This window comes from Populus trichocarpa, chromosome 13 (genome assembly GCF_000002775.5).
Source record: "Populus trichocarpa isolate Nisqually-1 chromosome 13, P.trichocarpa_v4.1, whole genome shotgun sequence".
NCBI classification, from domain to species: Eukaryota; Viridiplantae; Streptophyta; class Magnoliopsida; order Malpighiales; family Salicaceae; genus Populus; species Populus trichocarpa.
Genome location: NC_037297.2, coordinates 6,634,114 through 6,650,006, shown reverse-complemented (window position 1 = coordinate 6,650,006; position 15,893 = coordinate 6,634,114).

The following is a 15,893-nucleotide window of genomic DNA, read 5'->3' as shown; positions in this document are numbered from 1 at the left end:
ATATCAAAAATAATTTTTAAAAAATAAAAAAAAATATTTTAATATATTTTTAAGTAAAAAATACTTTGAAGCGTCACTATTATCACAATCTCAAATAAGATGTAAAAAATTATTAATTGAAATGTCTTTTTTATCCATGTTTTTTTTTCAATTATAATTCACATATAAAATGGCCTTCAATTTGTAAGAATTTGCAAAAATACTAAGTAAGACAATTTCTTCTTGTACTTGTACTGTCTTGTCGATTTGATGAGTTCACAGAGAAAGTCTAAAATGACAGCAACAAACAATAGTTTAGGGACTAAATTTTATGTTTTTAAATATAAATTATTACATTACAACTTTGATCAAACTTAAGGGACTAAAAAGAATTTTCTTTTTGTAGATTTTGCTTTTCTTTTTTCCTGTCAAGTCAACAGTTCCAGTTTTTAAGGATTGTTTGTATTTAGCTTATGTTGTTTACTATATTTTCCACAAAGAAAAAGAAAAAAAAACTGGGATTGAAAAAAAAAAGTAGAAGTCAAAAGTCATAAATTATAAAATGAAGAATTTTGGAATTTTGAGTTTTAATTTACAAAAAGCAGCACACATTATCAAACTATTTACCCTAACAAACTAATATTTTAAATCACACCAAATGAATCCCCAAGGAATTGACAATTTACTTCTCTTGCTATGCTATGTTGCAGGAGACCGAAAAGATTTTAAATGTAGAAAAATGTTGAGGTTATGCCAAATATTTGATATTTTTATTAAATTCCATCTAATAATTCAAATTTAAAAACTCTTAACTGACTTTGTGTTTTTTAAAATTATCATTTATTTAATAACATGATAAAAAAAATAAACTTTTGCAAAACTTATATTCAACCTTATAAATTTGGGGAATAAACTTTTACATAAATTGAAAGTAATATAGATGGAAAAAGAAAAATGAGATAATTAATGTATAAATTAAATAAATTTGGGATCGAAAATTGTGAGGAGAGGGAAAAAGTAAGTGTTGGTTGGTGTGCAAAAAGGAAGGAGTCAAAAATTTTCGACTAGTTAAGTATCAAAGTCTAATTTATCACGAGGAAAGGAGCCCTAAACTTTATTATGTGAAGCCAATTTGAATTTGATTATGAATTGGTGTATTAATCTTGAATTTAAGTTAGGGTTCTTGAGTAGAATTTGGGGGAAATGTAGAATTATGTGGAATTGAATTAATTAGAGTATTGAAGATTGTCTTGAATGTAAAATAATGTAGAGATACCAAAGAGAAAATTTCAATGGTTAAAGAAGCTGATGTGAACCTCGTGGTCACGCAACCCACAATCAAGATTGAGATCTGATCCCGAAAAGCCGAAATAGATCTGATAGGAGTGTGACACAATGGAAACTTGCCCCAAGGCACCAACACTATTGGAATGAGTGGAATGACGTCACGAAACCAGTTAATCTTCGATAAATCAGATTCAGTTCGTTCAAGAACTGAAGAATGCAAGAATCACTCTCACACGTTAAAACTGAAAAATTCAGAAGTAATAATCATCAAAAGCTGCCAAAATTTAGGTTACATGTTTAAATAGTTCTTAAAATTAACCCTAATGGATCTACCATTGTGGGCTGAACTGACCCCCATACAAAACTAACCCAAAAACCCTAAATTGAAAAGCCCATAACCTGATCCAAACAAGCCTTGGATCCTAGCTCAAAACAAAGTTTTAATTAAGCCCAAACATGAAAGAAAATAATAAAAATAACTAATTTATCATTAAATATCACTAGCCCTTCTTTCCTTGTGTAGCTAGGATGAATAAGGAATTCTTATAAGAAAACGATTCTAAAACATTAATGAATCATTGCCACACTTGAAGATCATATTGCAGCTCATTAAAGATCCTTATGGAATTAGAAAATTCCCAAAACCAGCTGTCACATCCTTGTAAGAAAAGAATCCTAAGCAAATAGGAAGTCCAGAAGTCAAAAGGAAGTGAATAACAAAATTCGTACAGCTTCTATTGACCAGTATTTCCATGTCTTGCCGAACTCCGATTGACCTAAAATTTTAACCCAAGGTAGGACAACATGTCTAGAGAGTCCACGTAAACTTTTAGCCCAATCCAACGGTCGGATTGAGAATTATAATTGTTGTCGTAAACCTGGATTGTTGTGCATTTTACGCCAAAATCCGAATCTGACCTTGCTTGGGTCGTATCATAAGGCTGAACTGTATCAGAAGCAAAGGTGGTCGCCCATTAGGGGTGAATTGAAAGAGAAGAATTTATGATTTTCTTTGTAAATTGCTTCTCATGTGTTGTTTATAATGTGAACAAATGGTTGTTTTGAAGGGAAAGTGAAAAATAGGGATGTTTGATGGTTCATTTAAAACATTGACGAAATTGAACAAATTCATCTCCATAACTTCCATAAAGGATTCGAGCCTAAAAATGATAGAATTTGGGAAAGGTCTTTTCATAGAAGTTATATCCAAGGATGTTATCTTTCCGACAAGACTGATCTCGCCTAATTTGAAGTTCTATAACTCTAGATATAGGTAAAACTCTAAGGAGAGCTCGGGCTTCCATCTCTGCTGGCAATTTTGACAAGTTGCTAAAACAAGTAATTTAAATGCGGTAAGGGCAGAATTGAGTTTCGTTTCCTTCAGAAAATGTGAAGTTCTATGTTTTAACGTTCAAAGGAATTAAGCCATGTTTGGAACCGAGATTTGTAATGTTAGTTATGATTAAATAAATAAATAAGAGCAATAATCTTAAGGGATGTAATGAGAAACACAAATGTGAAGGAATAAATTGTTGAAGGGACGTCAATATTTGCTTATTTTATTGTTATTAAAAGAAATATAACTTAAATAGAAAATATATGGTATACTTATAAATACACAAATGTGAAGGAATAAATTGTTGAAGGGACGTCAATATTTGCTTATTTTATTGTTATTAAAAGAAATATAACTTAAATAGAAAATATATGGTATACTTATAAATACAGAAATGGTCACAGGAGCTGCACAACAACAACAGGGAAGCACGAGCTGAGCTTCTGCAACAAGTAAGTGTTTTACACCCATATCTTTCTTAAATGTACATAATTATAAAAGCTTGTTTAGTTTTTGAATTTTATATATAAATGTTGCCAAAAGAGAAGCATCTAATGAAATAAATAAGAAATAGAAATAGACTCGATTAACTATTTCGGTTTGGAATAGTTAATGATACCAATGAGTTTCATTGATATCGATATTTTCCTGGATTTGATTAGTTGGTTTCGAGAACAGGTGGATAATGATGTTAGTAGGGTTTACTAACATCAACATGATTATCCCGGAACATGAGGGATATTGAACTTAATTAATTATTCCATGTTAGGAATAATTAATGATATTGATGGACTACATCGATATCGGCATTTCCATGCAACTTGATTAGTTATTCCTGGTATAGAGGCTAATGATGTCAAAGATCCTTGACATTGGTATTTTCGAGGATATTTCATAGTACTGTTGGGACTTGATTAACTATTTCGGGTTAGGAATAGTTAATGATATCAAGGGGTTGTATTGATATTGACATTCACGATAAATTTGATTAGTCGGTCCTGGTGAGGAAGACTAATAATACTAACGAGATTTATTAGTACCGACATTACTATTTCAAGGTTTTGGGAAGAAAAAAAAGATATGATTAACTATTTGATGAAGGATGGTTAATGATACCAATAAATTGATATCGACACTTTCTTGAAGGAATTGTCCTCCAGTACAAATATGTGATATTGGTTGAAAATTAAGAATGGAATGAAAAATATTAGTGAATTCATTATAAAGAAATCCTAAAAGGGACCAAGCATGAATTGTTGGAAAATATGAATGAATGTTAGTCTTGAATAAATTGTTTGATTACCAATATTAATAGTGTTTTTCCATGATATTTATATTTCAATGTTATATTTGTTCTAGGTTCATCACACCATGACAGGAGTGATTTTCAAATCTTTCTATTCTTTTGTTATCTAGTTTTAGGTGAATACTTATAATATATTTTGTATCTTAAAAAACTGTCATGACTTGAATTGTGATAATATCTTTTAAATTGAATTTATGAACTTAAATTTTATTTTCATGTATTTATAATTTACATGTACGTGTGTTTACTTATTTAATGTCATTTAATACTTTATTTCTATTATATTAATGTTTGAGAGATTGTGATTGCATTAATGTTGATTGTTGAAATTGAGACCGAGAATGATTGGGTCGTGATTGGATAATGGTTAATAGAAGTGTAACAGGTTGTTGTCAATAACTTGAGACTTCCTGGTATAGGAAAGACTCTGCTAAAAATTCGGTGGACCTTTACATGAATTTGATTTAAACCAACACGTTAAACAACTAAGTTATGGAACCAAGTTGTTTAATATTTTTTAAAAAATATATTAATCAGTTTTATTATTTTCATGGACAGTGAAACCGAATCATGCCATTAGTTGTTTTGTTAATGTTAATTGCTGGTGTAGAAAACAAGTACATCGAATTGTTTTTTCAATATATAAAGCGTGTGTGTATATATAAACGTTAAAAGGAATGGCCGACTCGACTCGACTTGATAAAAAACTAAATCAACTCAGGATAAATCATATATCAAAAACTTGTTGATTTTTTGAAAAACAATTAGTCAAAATAAGGTTATTTTGATTATTTAAAAAAAATTTGGTCACCTAGTTTGACCCTTCTGACTAATGATCTGAACCTTGCATTGGGTTGATTTTTGAGTCGGATTTTAAAACTATGATAATAACCATTTTTATTCATGTATTGACTCGGGTCAACCCATGTTAACCCTCTTGACCCGTAACCTGGGCCTTACCCTAATCGACCTCCGAGACGGGTTTTAAAACTATGATAATAACAATTTTTATCCTTATATTAACCCGGGTCAACGTGGGTTTACATTTCGAATCTGTGACCCAGGCCTTATTCTGAGTTGACCCCCGAATCAAATTTTAAAAGTTTAATAATAACTATTTTTTTTATGCTGACTAAAGCCAACTAGGATTTACCTTCATGACACATGACTCAGACCTTACCCAAGGTTGACCTCAGAGTCGAGTTTTAAAACTATAATAATAATAATAATTTTTGTCCTTACGTTGACCCGAGTCAACTATCAACCCCACTTGTGACTTGTGTCTTGCCCCGAGTCAAATCTCGAATCAAGTTTTAAACTATAATAATATCCATTTTTATTCTTGTGATGACTCGGGTCAACCCGACCCGAGACCCGGACCTCTACTAGTGACCCGTGCTTTGTCCCGAATCGACCCCCAAGTTAGATTTTTAAACTATGATAATGATCATTTTTATTATTATATTTTTTTAGTTGGATAATTTTGGAATTGAAAGTTTTTTACAAGGATATTTTAGGAATAAAAAATAAAAAACATATTATATATAAAGACATGTTTCATGTATGTCTCCTATTTTAGAAATACAAAAATACATTTCAAAATTGTTCTAAAGATAAATTTATTATTTTTTTATTTTTATTTTTTTAACTAAAAATGTTTTTATCTTTATTGTTTTTATCTTTTATGTTTTAGACGATGAATTGCATTGTTGTGAGGTGGCTAAATTTAATTCCTTCCATTGATCGTACATGATCAATTTAACTTTTAATTTTATTATCGCAATAGTATGTTAATTAATATGTACTCCGATTACAAATGATCATATAGACCATAGTTTTGAAACCCGAACCGGCCCGGCGGGTCGACCCGGGACCCGGTCGACCCGGGCCTGGAATCGGTCCGGGTGGAGGTAAAAACCCGCTTGGGAGTTGACCCGGTGAAACCCGATCGACCCGGCGGGTCGACCCGGAACCCGGTCGACCCGGGTAAACCCGGATGAGACTCGACCTTATTTTCTTTGGCAACTGTCTTGCTCTTCGTCTCTCCTTCCATGGCAATTGTCTTGCCCAAGGTTTCTCTATACACTGTCTATCATTTTATTTCTGTACACAATAAAAGAAAAAAATTGGAAGAAACAAGTGAAATTGGAGGGCTAATATCAGCAATAGCAGCCTCCTTTTCCTTTTCTCAATCAAATTTTGTTTTTTTTGCTGATGGCCTTTTAGTTTCTCTCCTTTCTCTTCTTCAAACCCTTCTCCTTCCCCTCAATCTTCTTCGTCTTCTTCTTCTGTACAATCTCAGCCATCCACTTTGCCTCAATCAACAACGGGGGGTAATCTAGAGCTCCTAGGAATGGTCACCCACGAACAACACTGCTGGGTTTGATCATGAAGCTTTAGAGAGAGGTGCTAAGGTTTTGAGAGAGTAATCCTCTTTCTCTCATGCTAAAAAGGTTGAAACTTTTCAAGGTGTCCACAAATACAATCTGTAAGGGTGCTTTTACTTTTTTGTGTTTTTGGTGGTGGGATTCATGGAAAATTTATGGAAATGGGTTTTCGGGTTTGCTTGTTTACAAATATAGTCTGTAAAGGTGCCAGCAAAAAAAATTCATGAAACCCAATAAACTTTTCGTTGGTTTTGCTGGGTTTTTGAATTGGAATTGGATTTTCTTTATTGAGTTTTTTTATTGGGTTTTTAATTGGAGGTATTTTTGTAAAATTTCTTACCATATTTTTTTGGTCTTGTACAAGAAATGACAACATCAACGTGGATGGGGTACAATTATACAATTCATGAGATATGACAGGCAAAATTAATTACGTTGCCTAAACTAAAAGTTGCTTTTTGGAGCATTTGCTTTAACGAGGAGTTGAAATCTAATAGGTTTTTTTTTTTGGGTTGACCCGGGTCAACCCATCTGACCCGTGACCCGATCATTAGACCGGGTCGATCACCGGGTCGGGTTTAAAAACTATGATATAGACTCAAATCATAAGCTTATACCTAAACTATTCACAAATTTAATCATTTTATTATTAAATGAACTCATGTTATATTACATATATTTAACTCAAACATACCTACTAATATTGTGTTGTTCAAGGTTGTTAAAATCGTGATTTTAACACGGCACGGAAAGCTGCACGCAAACTCGGATCGTAAAAACGGATCGTAAAATCGTAAAAAAATCGTAAGGAATTTTAAAATACATTAAAAAAAAATTCATGCTTCAAATAAAAATTCATACATAGTTCAAGCACCTTAAAAATAATGCTTCAAATAAAAATTCATACATAGTTCAAACATCTTAAAATACATGGTTCAAATAAAAGTCATCCTGATACATAATTTAAAATAACTTTTCATTAACTAATAATTAACAAACTTAAAATAAACAATTTGCTGGTGTGTCATGTAAACTAAAATCAGCTTCATTCCCTTCATCTTCCTCATTATTCCTCAAGCATTCATCACAATTCACAACTCAGCAGCAGCAGCACTCTAAAATAAATTACAATAAATCCATTATCACAACTCAGCAGCAACATCATCAATCATCACTCTAAATTCTAAATTCCAAATTCAAGGTAAGAAAAAACAGAGTCTCTCCATTTAGACACTGTCACACACACACACACTGTCACCGGTTATATTTCAATCCAAAATTCGCAGGCATACTCTCAAATTGATGGACACTTGAATATTAACATGTCTCAATAACAGATTAGACATCATTAAACTGTAAAGAAACGGAATGGTAAGAAACTAAGAAGCTTACCTCTGTTCTGAGCAGTGAGCACCGACGCTGAGAAGAGAAACGGAGTAACGGACTAAGCAACAAGACTCACAGTGAATGTTTGCAGTCAAAGTTGGAGCATGTGAATTCAATCAAACTAACATTAACATCAGTGATGAGACTAATAAACGGACAGGGACGAAAAAAAACCCACTTGAAGACTAGAGAAACAAGATAAACGGACAGTGTAACTTACCTCGTGAAGACTGGAGAGACGTCGTTGACCGTTGTTGTTGTGTGGACTGTGATTCTCACAGTGGCCGGTGGAAAGAACGTCGTCGATGATGGAAATAATGCAGATGAGGGACGAGCGAGGGCTGTGACGGTGATTGATTGTTGGCTGAGAGGAAGACTGCAAGAGATTAAGAGGTCTCAGTCTCAGTCATGGTTGTTAAATTTGGGATTTTCAATTTAGGGATTTCGTGAATTACTGAATTGTGAATGTCACTGAAGAGAAGACTGAAGAGAGAAGACTGATTCGGTGAGTCACAGTAACTTTGCCTTCGATCTGTTCAAGCCAATAGGCGAGGGACACGTGGCAACTACACTGAATTTTGTTCTCCTGCGGGCAAACTCGTTCAATCGGTGGTGAAATCGCGATTTTAGGCGATTTCACCCGATTTTAACGATTTTAACTGTTTTTGACCCGATTTTACTCATTTCCGATTTTTATGAACGATTTAGCACGTAAAGTCTATATTAATTCGTAAAAACGTACGATTTTACGACTTGAATCGCGATTTTAACAACCATGGTGTTGTTTATGAATTGAGATAAAAAAAAATTAATTTACATCATAAAAAAAATCTAGCAATACACACATGTAAATTACTTTAAATATTTAAATGTTCTTGATGTTTGAAAGAAATATGACACAATTTTATAAAAACTAAACTATATAAATAACAAAACTTTCACTCTTGTAATATCATATAATAATATTAATTTGAAGCAAAGAAAAATAATATTTGATTGTTTTTCAAAGTGCTTTTCACTCAGAAATGTATCAAAATAATATTTTTTTTATTTTTTAAAAATTATTTTTGATATCAACGCATAAAAATGATCTAAAAACACCAAAAAATATTAATTTAAAGCAAAGAAAAAAATAAAAAAATTTCAAATTTTTTTAAAAGCGTTTTTGAAACACAAAAACAAACAGGGTCTTAGGCTTTTGATAATAGTCTATCTAGAATTAAAAAAAAAGTCTTTTTTCTTATCTTACATGTTCATCAAACTAAAATTTATAATATGAGTTTTAGATTGATTTAAATAATAATGATATATTAAAACAAAAGCTAAAAGAGGTAAAGAAATGATTGTGTACACTTATATTTTTATTGTGGATTTGCATGGTAAAATTATCATTTTCCCTTCCATGTTGAAAACTATGTAACTTGCTTTCAAAGGCAAAATTATATTTTTCACAAGACTCATTTATCATTACTAAATTGAATGAGGATAGAATAATATTTTAATTTTTTATTTGCACAAATATAATGTCCAAAATAATCTTAAAAGTTAAATTTGCTTAACTATTTGAGTAAGGGCATTTTTAGTTTTCTATCTTTATTAACATAGTGTAGTGTAATTACTAAGATACCCTTAAAAGCAAAAAATCTGTAAATTAGGTCAAGGTGCTTTTTGGTCTTTTTGTTATGTTTTATTTTTGTTAATATCATATTGGGTTAGGAGTACTTGGGTCTTTTGATAAATTAAATAAAAAAGAGAAAAAAATCTTTAGGGTGTATAATGCACACACCAATAGGTGGGAGACATCCATACCTTTTGGGTGGCACTTGTAACACCTTTCAATGGCAAGAAATAACCAATCACCATCTCTGCCGATGGATCACATGGAGGCACTTCTAATGGGATGACACGTGTAAGGCATTTCGCAGTAGTTAGGTGGTGGTTTAATTTTTTTTCTCCTTCTCTCTTTTCCCCTCGGAAAATGTGTCAGCCCAACCAAATTTAAATGTTGTCCTTCATTTTCTTCTTATTTTAATTGTGGCCCTCATTCTTTTAATTATTTTTATTTATTTTGAATCCTTTTTATTATTATTATTTTTTCAAATTCATCCCTTAGTATTTTATCCTATATGGTACTTATATCAAATTTGATCATTATTCTTTTTATTATTAATTTTTTTAAAATTTGTTTTTCAATTCCATCCCTTATTATTTGATTTGATTTAATTTTTATGTTAGTTTTGGCCCATATTATTTTAATTTGTTTTTCCTTTGTTCTTTTTGTTTTTTTTTAATTTCATCCTTCAATATTTGATTTGTCTAGAATTGAGCTTCATTAATTTTTTTAGTGCGGTGACTTGAGTCACATGTATGAAATATTAGCCTGGATTGAAATCAGTCTTTTTTTTTTCTGCTCTTTTTTTTGCACCAATTTTATTTTTTGATTTCATCATTCAACATCGGAATTATTGATTATTAATCTTATTCGTTTCCCCCCTATTTTTTTCACATATTTTTCATGCTAACTCAGATTGGCTTAAGGTCACGAGTATAAGATATTAACCCAAGTTAACATCAATTTTCTTTTATAATTTTTTTAAACCTATTTTCTTTCTCAATTTCAGCTTTTGACATTCAGTTTATTAAATATGGATTTTTTAAAAAACAAAATTCTATATGCTTTCTATGAGAATGTCACGACTTCACAATCTAGGTCATGAGTTTACCATGCTAACTCGGATTGGATTAGGGCTTTTTTTTCAATTGTTTTTATTTTTTTCTTTAGCATTAAGGTCTATAACTTGAGTAATAATTTTTTTTTCTTTAAAACACACTAACAACACTTTAATATCATTTTTTAAGATTACAAATGACATTGACTTGGCCTAAGGTGACGTGCGAGCCACTTGTCTAGTAACAAACATATTGTAAGCAATTATAATTCAAGGTTTTTTGTTCAAAACATTTTTATTAGTCTTTGTCTCTCTTAAAAAAATTTAATGTTTTATTTTTTTTATTTAAACACATGACAAAAGGAGACTCATTTTATGTTCATAAATTTTAGAGTGATTAGCTCAATATGTCTTTATATTTTTGGCCTCGTATTAAATCTATACCTATAATTTTAATTTCTTTCAATTTATCCTTATATTTTAGTTCATTCTTCAATTTACCCTTGTAGATATTTTCATGCAAATTGATGAAGATATTCTCATATGATAAAATTCAAATCCAATCTATTTTTTTATATAAAAAAACCATGAAAAAAAATAAATTTTAACATCTTATGACAATTCCTTTTATATTTATTTTTTGGTAAATTAGGCGGGTTTCGAATTTCTCAAGTAATGATATTTTTGTTAATTTACATAGTAATATCTACTAAAAGGATAATTAAAATATAATAATGGATTGGAAGTAATTAAACTTGTATAGAAAGATTAGGGACTAGAACAAAAATATAAGGATATTTTGAGCTAATTTCCCTAAATTTACTATTGACTAGTGCTTGGATATCTTTAATACATAACAAATTAAATCTAAAACATATCATTCTTTAAAAATATTACCAGCGTATTTATATTTGTATCTATATTAGACTTAGATTATATTACAAAGATTTAGATGTGGATTTTCAAAGTTATTTTACAGCCTTAGATTATATTATATCCATATCTCTATGTATGTTTATATGTAGATTTGTTTTTGCACAAGATGCACTATTTTATTAAAAATAAATTTATATATTTTATCATATACACTAGAAATTATAATTATAAAAATTATAGAGTTTTTTCATTCACTTGAAAATTTAATTGTTTTTTTGTAACAAATATCACAACTTTCTAAAAAGTCAAATATAATGCAAGGTATTGCACTTTTCATTTATATTCTATCAAATTCCCAAGTATTTTGTAAGTTTTACCTTATTTTTTGGCTATTCTATTTATTCTCATGAGCTTTGGGTGGAAAAAAAAACATAGAGAAGAAAATATTGTTTATAAAAAGGAATAAAAAAGAAAAGAAAAAGGAGAGGAAAAAGGAGATAAAAGAAAGAAATACGTATAATTGAAGATAAAGGCAAAGAAGAAAAATGTTTTGAAAAATATATAAAAAAGAAGAATATATAAAATAAAACTAGTGTTAAAAATTGATCCAAATTGAAAATAATTAAATATCAAGCCCCAAAGTGAAAACTCAACTAAAGACAAAGCCTTGAGAGAATATATTCATAAAACCTTACGAAGTTTCAAGAAAATCCTATGCTCCTAGCCAAACAAACCATATGCTAGGAATATAAATACAACACCTTCTCTCTTACTTTAGACAAAAAAAAAAAAAACCACTCAAAAGAAAAAAAACTGAAAATAATATTTTTCCTTTTCTCTCACATATCAGACTATCCGTTTCTCTTTTTTTTTTGTTTTTTTTCTTCTTCTCTTCATTGTTGTTTTTTCCTTTTATTTTTCTCTCCAACTGCCATCTATCAAGCCATCACGAACAAAACCACCAAGCGCCACCCAACAAGCCATCAACCATAAAACCTTTTAGAATCACGAACCATTAATCTCAAATCCTCCAATCTACCTATACCTCCAACCACAAAGAACTAAAATTAATTTCCTCATAAAAGGTGGCAATGAGCAGCAATAACAATAGTAATGCTAGACATTAGAAAAGCAATATAATGAGCAACAACAAATAGTAACAATAAAGAATAGTAGTACGATAATTATTGTTTATCGATCTCCTAACCCAAAGAGTTGCAAGCTACACAACCACCAAAATTGAGAGGAGAGAAGTGTCTTTGAGCCACTTAAGCTAGCACATTCTGATAAAAAATGTTGTTATATCTCTACAAATACCCCCACAACTCTTTCATGATTTATTCTTTTTTCTTCGGCTAATCCTAGTTTTAATTTTGTTTTGTTATTTTTTTCTTCATTGTCTTTTGCTTTTATATATATATATATATATATATATATATATATATATATATATATATATATATATATCTTTTACTTAGTTGTGACCTGTTCATAACACCTACAAAGGCCAGAGATCATCATGGTTCTTTAAACATATAAGGATAATTATCAATACACCTAGAAAGGTTTGAAAGGATGAGCTATGCAATTTTTGGTTGAGTGATTTCAATTTTATTTATGTATATGATATAGATTTCAAGGTTGATTTTAGCTTATTTCTATGATCTTGTGTTGTTAACATCACATGAGTTTGTTTGTTTGTGTTTCTAGATTCTAGACCTTAATGTTAGCCTTTGGTTATTTGTTTTTGTAGCTACGAGATGTGTGTCTTGTGTTGCCAGGTTAGTCTTGGTTTGATATAATCCTTTCATACTAATATTTGAGTTGGTTCAATTAATCTTTTTACATGCATAATGAGAGTAAGTAGAGCTTAAATGTCCATTTCATCTTGATAAATCGAAACCAACTCTAGCCCAATAGCTTCTTCTCTATTATTTTGAGTCTTTTACTTATTTATAATAAAAATGAGAATCAAGCATCTTCTGATGCCCAAGTTCTCAATCATTTGAATTCTAAGACTTACTGACTTACTAGCTTAGACCTAATAACAAATATATTTAATAGGCTTAAACAACTTGGAAAAAAATATGACCTATACAATGAATTTCCTGTAGATTAAAAGCAAGTACAATAGCTTTTCTAAGGTTGATGTCTTTGAGTGATTGTTATCTCATTATCTTGCCATATATGTAATCACTCTCTCATTAATCACTCTCTCATTACAAATTCTATGTAGACTAGTTTATAAGTGTACTGGTTTTCTTTAAATTTAAGTGGTAAATTCTTATCCTTTTGCTTCTTCATGTTCATCTAAATTTATCTTTACAAAAACATGACAACTAAATTAGGGATCATGTGATGGTTAAGCTATAAATGTTTATTTTTTAGATCATATTATTTGTATTTCGAGCATTCTTCTTTGATTTAAGAATTTTTTTCCTTAATTGTCTAGTCGTTTTAAGTTTCTTACTTTGCTTTACTATTTGCTTTTATATTTATTTGTTTTGATTTATTATTTACTTTAAGCTTTTGATTGCTTTGATTTTTATATGTTTTTGCATGTTTTAATTTGCTTTTGCTTTATTGAGTACTAAGCTTGAATTTGTTTATGTTTTTATTGCTTATTGTTTTTCTTCATGATTACATGTGTTTGGACATTTATATATATACCTTTTTTACTTGGTTGATGAGATTAGATATGGAGTAATGTTCATACACACATTTAATTTGCTTTTGCTTTATTGAGTACTAAGCTTGAATTTGTTCTTGTTCTTATTGCTTGCTGTTTTTTCTCTATAATTATATGTGTCTGGACATTTATATATATACCTTTGTGTTCTATTTAGTTGATGAGATTAGATATAAAGTAATGTCCATACATACATATGACAATACTTGGTCACACGTACCCCTTTTCAAGTTAAAAGTAGGGAACTATAGTGTCCTAGTAGGGTTCACCTTAGACTAACTGTAAACCCTTGATTATAATTTTTCTAGGTTATTTTTCTCAAAACATAACAATGATCCCTCACATCATTAATCAATTACAATGAAATTTACACATTAATTTCATCATCATTTCATATAATTTATATAAATTCCAATACATAATTTCAACTAAAAATATAAATTGTAACATCTCTCATTTCTTTCCAACATAAAGGGGTATGACACTTTCAGCCATACAATGCTTCAAAATGAGTCATTTCTATAGTGGCCTAATAACTATTGTTATACGTGAATTCTACCAGAGGCAAATATTCTTCCTAACAATATTTGTTGTTCAATGTATGTTATAAATATTATGGTTGTGATGATGATGATGTTTGTGGGATTGAGACCCAGGACGATTGGGTCGTGATTGAGTTATGAGATGTGAGATAGTAGAAGTGTAAACAGGGTATATGTTGATAACTTGGGACTTCCCGGTATAAGCGAGACTTTGTCGAAATTTTGATGGAAATTTCGGTGGACTTTTATATGAGAACTGTATAAAAAAAATTACCCGTATTTTTATGTACCAAATCGTAGGAAAATAACTATAAATGCATATGAAAGTATGGGGCATTACACTAACACTCCTAACATATTGACTCTCTTGAGAAAATTACCTTGTGATGTGATATCTAAAATGATTTTCGATGGAAATTTCGGTGGACTTTTATATGAGAACTGTATAAAAAAAATTACCCATATTTTTATGTACCAAATCGTAGGAAAATAACTATAAATGCATATGAAAGTATAGGGCATTACACTAACACTCCTAACATATTGACTATCTTGAGAAAATTACCTTGTGATGTGATATCTAAAATGATTTTCGATGGAAATTTCGGTGGACTTTTATATGAGAACTGTATAAAAAAAATTACCCGTATTTTTATGTACCAAATCGTAAAAAAATAACTATAAATGCATATGAAAGTATGGGGCATTACACTAACACTTCTAACACATTAATTCTCTTGAGAAAATTACCTTATGATGTGATATCTAAAATGATTTTCTTTGATTTTATATCATAACACCTAATGGGTCTTAGATCACCGTTCTATAATCTATAATCTAAACAATGAAAAACTCTTTTTTAACAATATAGGTCAGTCAACTTATCCCTACAATTAGTAACCTGGAATTAGCTTTTAAGATCTTCCAATTAGGAACATCATAGGTAAGTTTGATGAAAATTAAATCTTAATCTAATATCATATGTGCTTATTAACACATACTCTAAATGGTGTGGGGGAATCACTGTTCCCCCACACACATTTCACTGTGGATTACAACAGTAATCCACAGTGATTCTTCCCCACTCTTCTTCTTCTTCTTCTTCTTCTCTTTTTTTTTTTACTTTTCCCTTTTTTTTTCGTTTTTTTTTCAATTTTTTTTTCTAACTTTCCTAATTTTTCTTTTTTTTTATTTAATTTTTTTTGTTTTTTCCAAAATTATTTTTGTTGATTTTACTTTTTAAATATTGACCTGATTAAAATTTTTGGTTTATAATTTTTTTCTTGAAAATACTGTGGATTGCTGCGATGTTTTTCCACATAGTTTTTCTATTTTATTTCTTTATTTTTTGAAATTATATTTTTTGATTTTTTTTAATATGAAGCTGATTGAGAATTTAGTTTTGTAATTTTTTTCTTTAAAACATTGTTTATTGC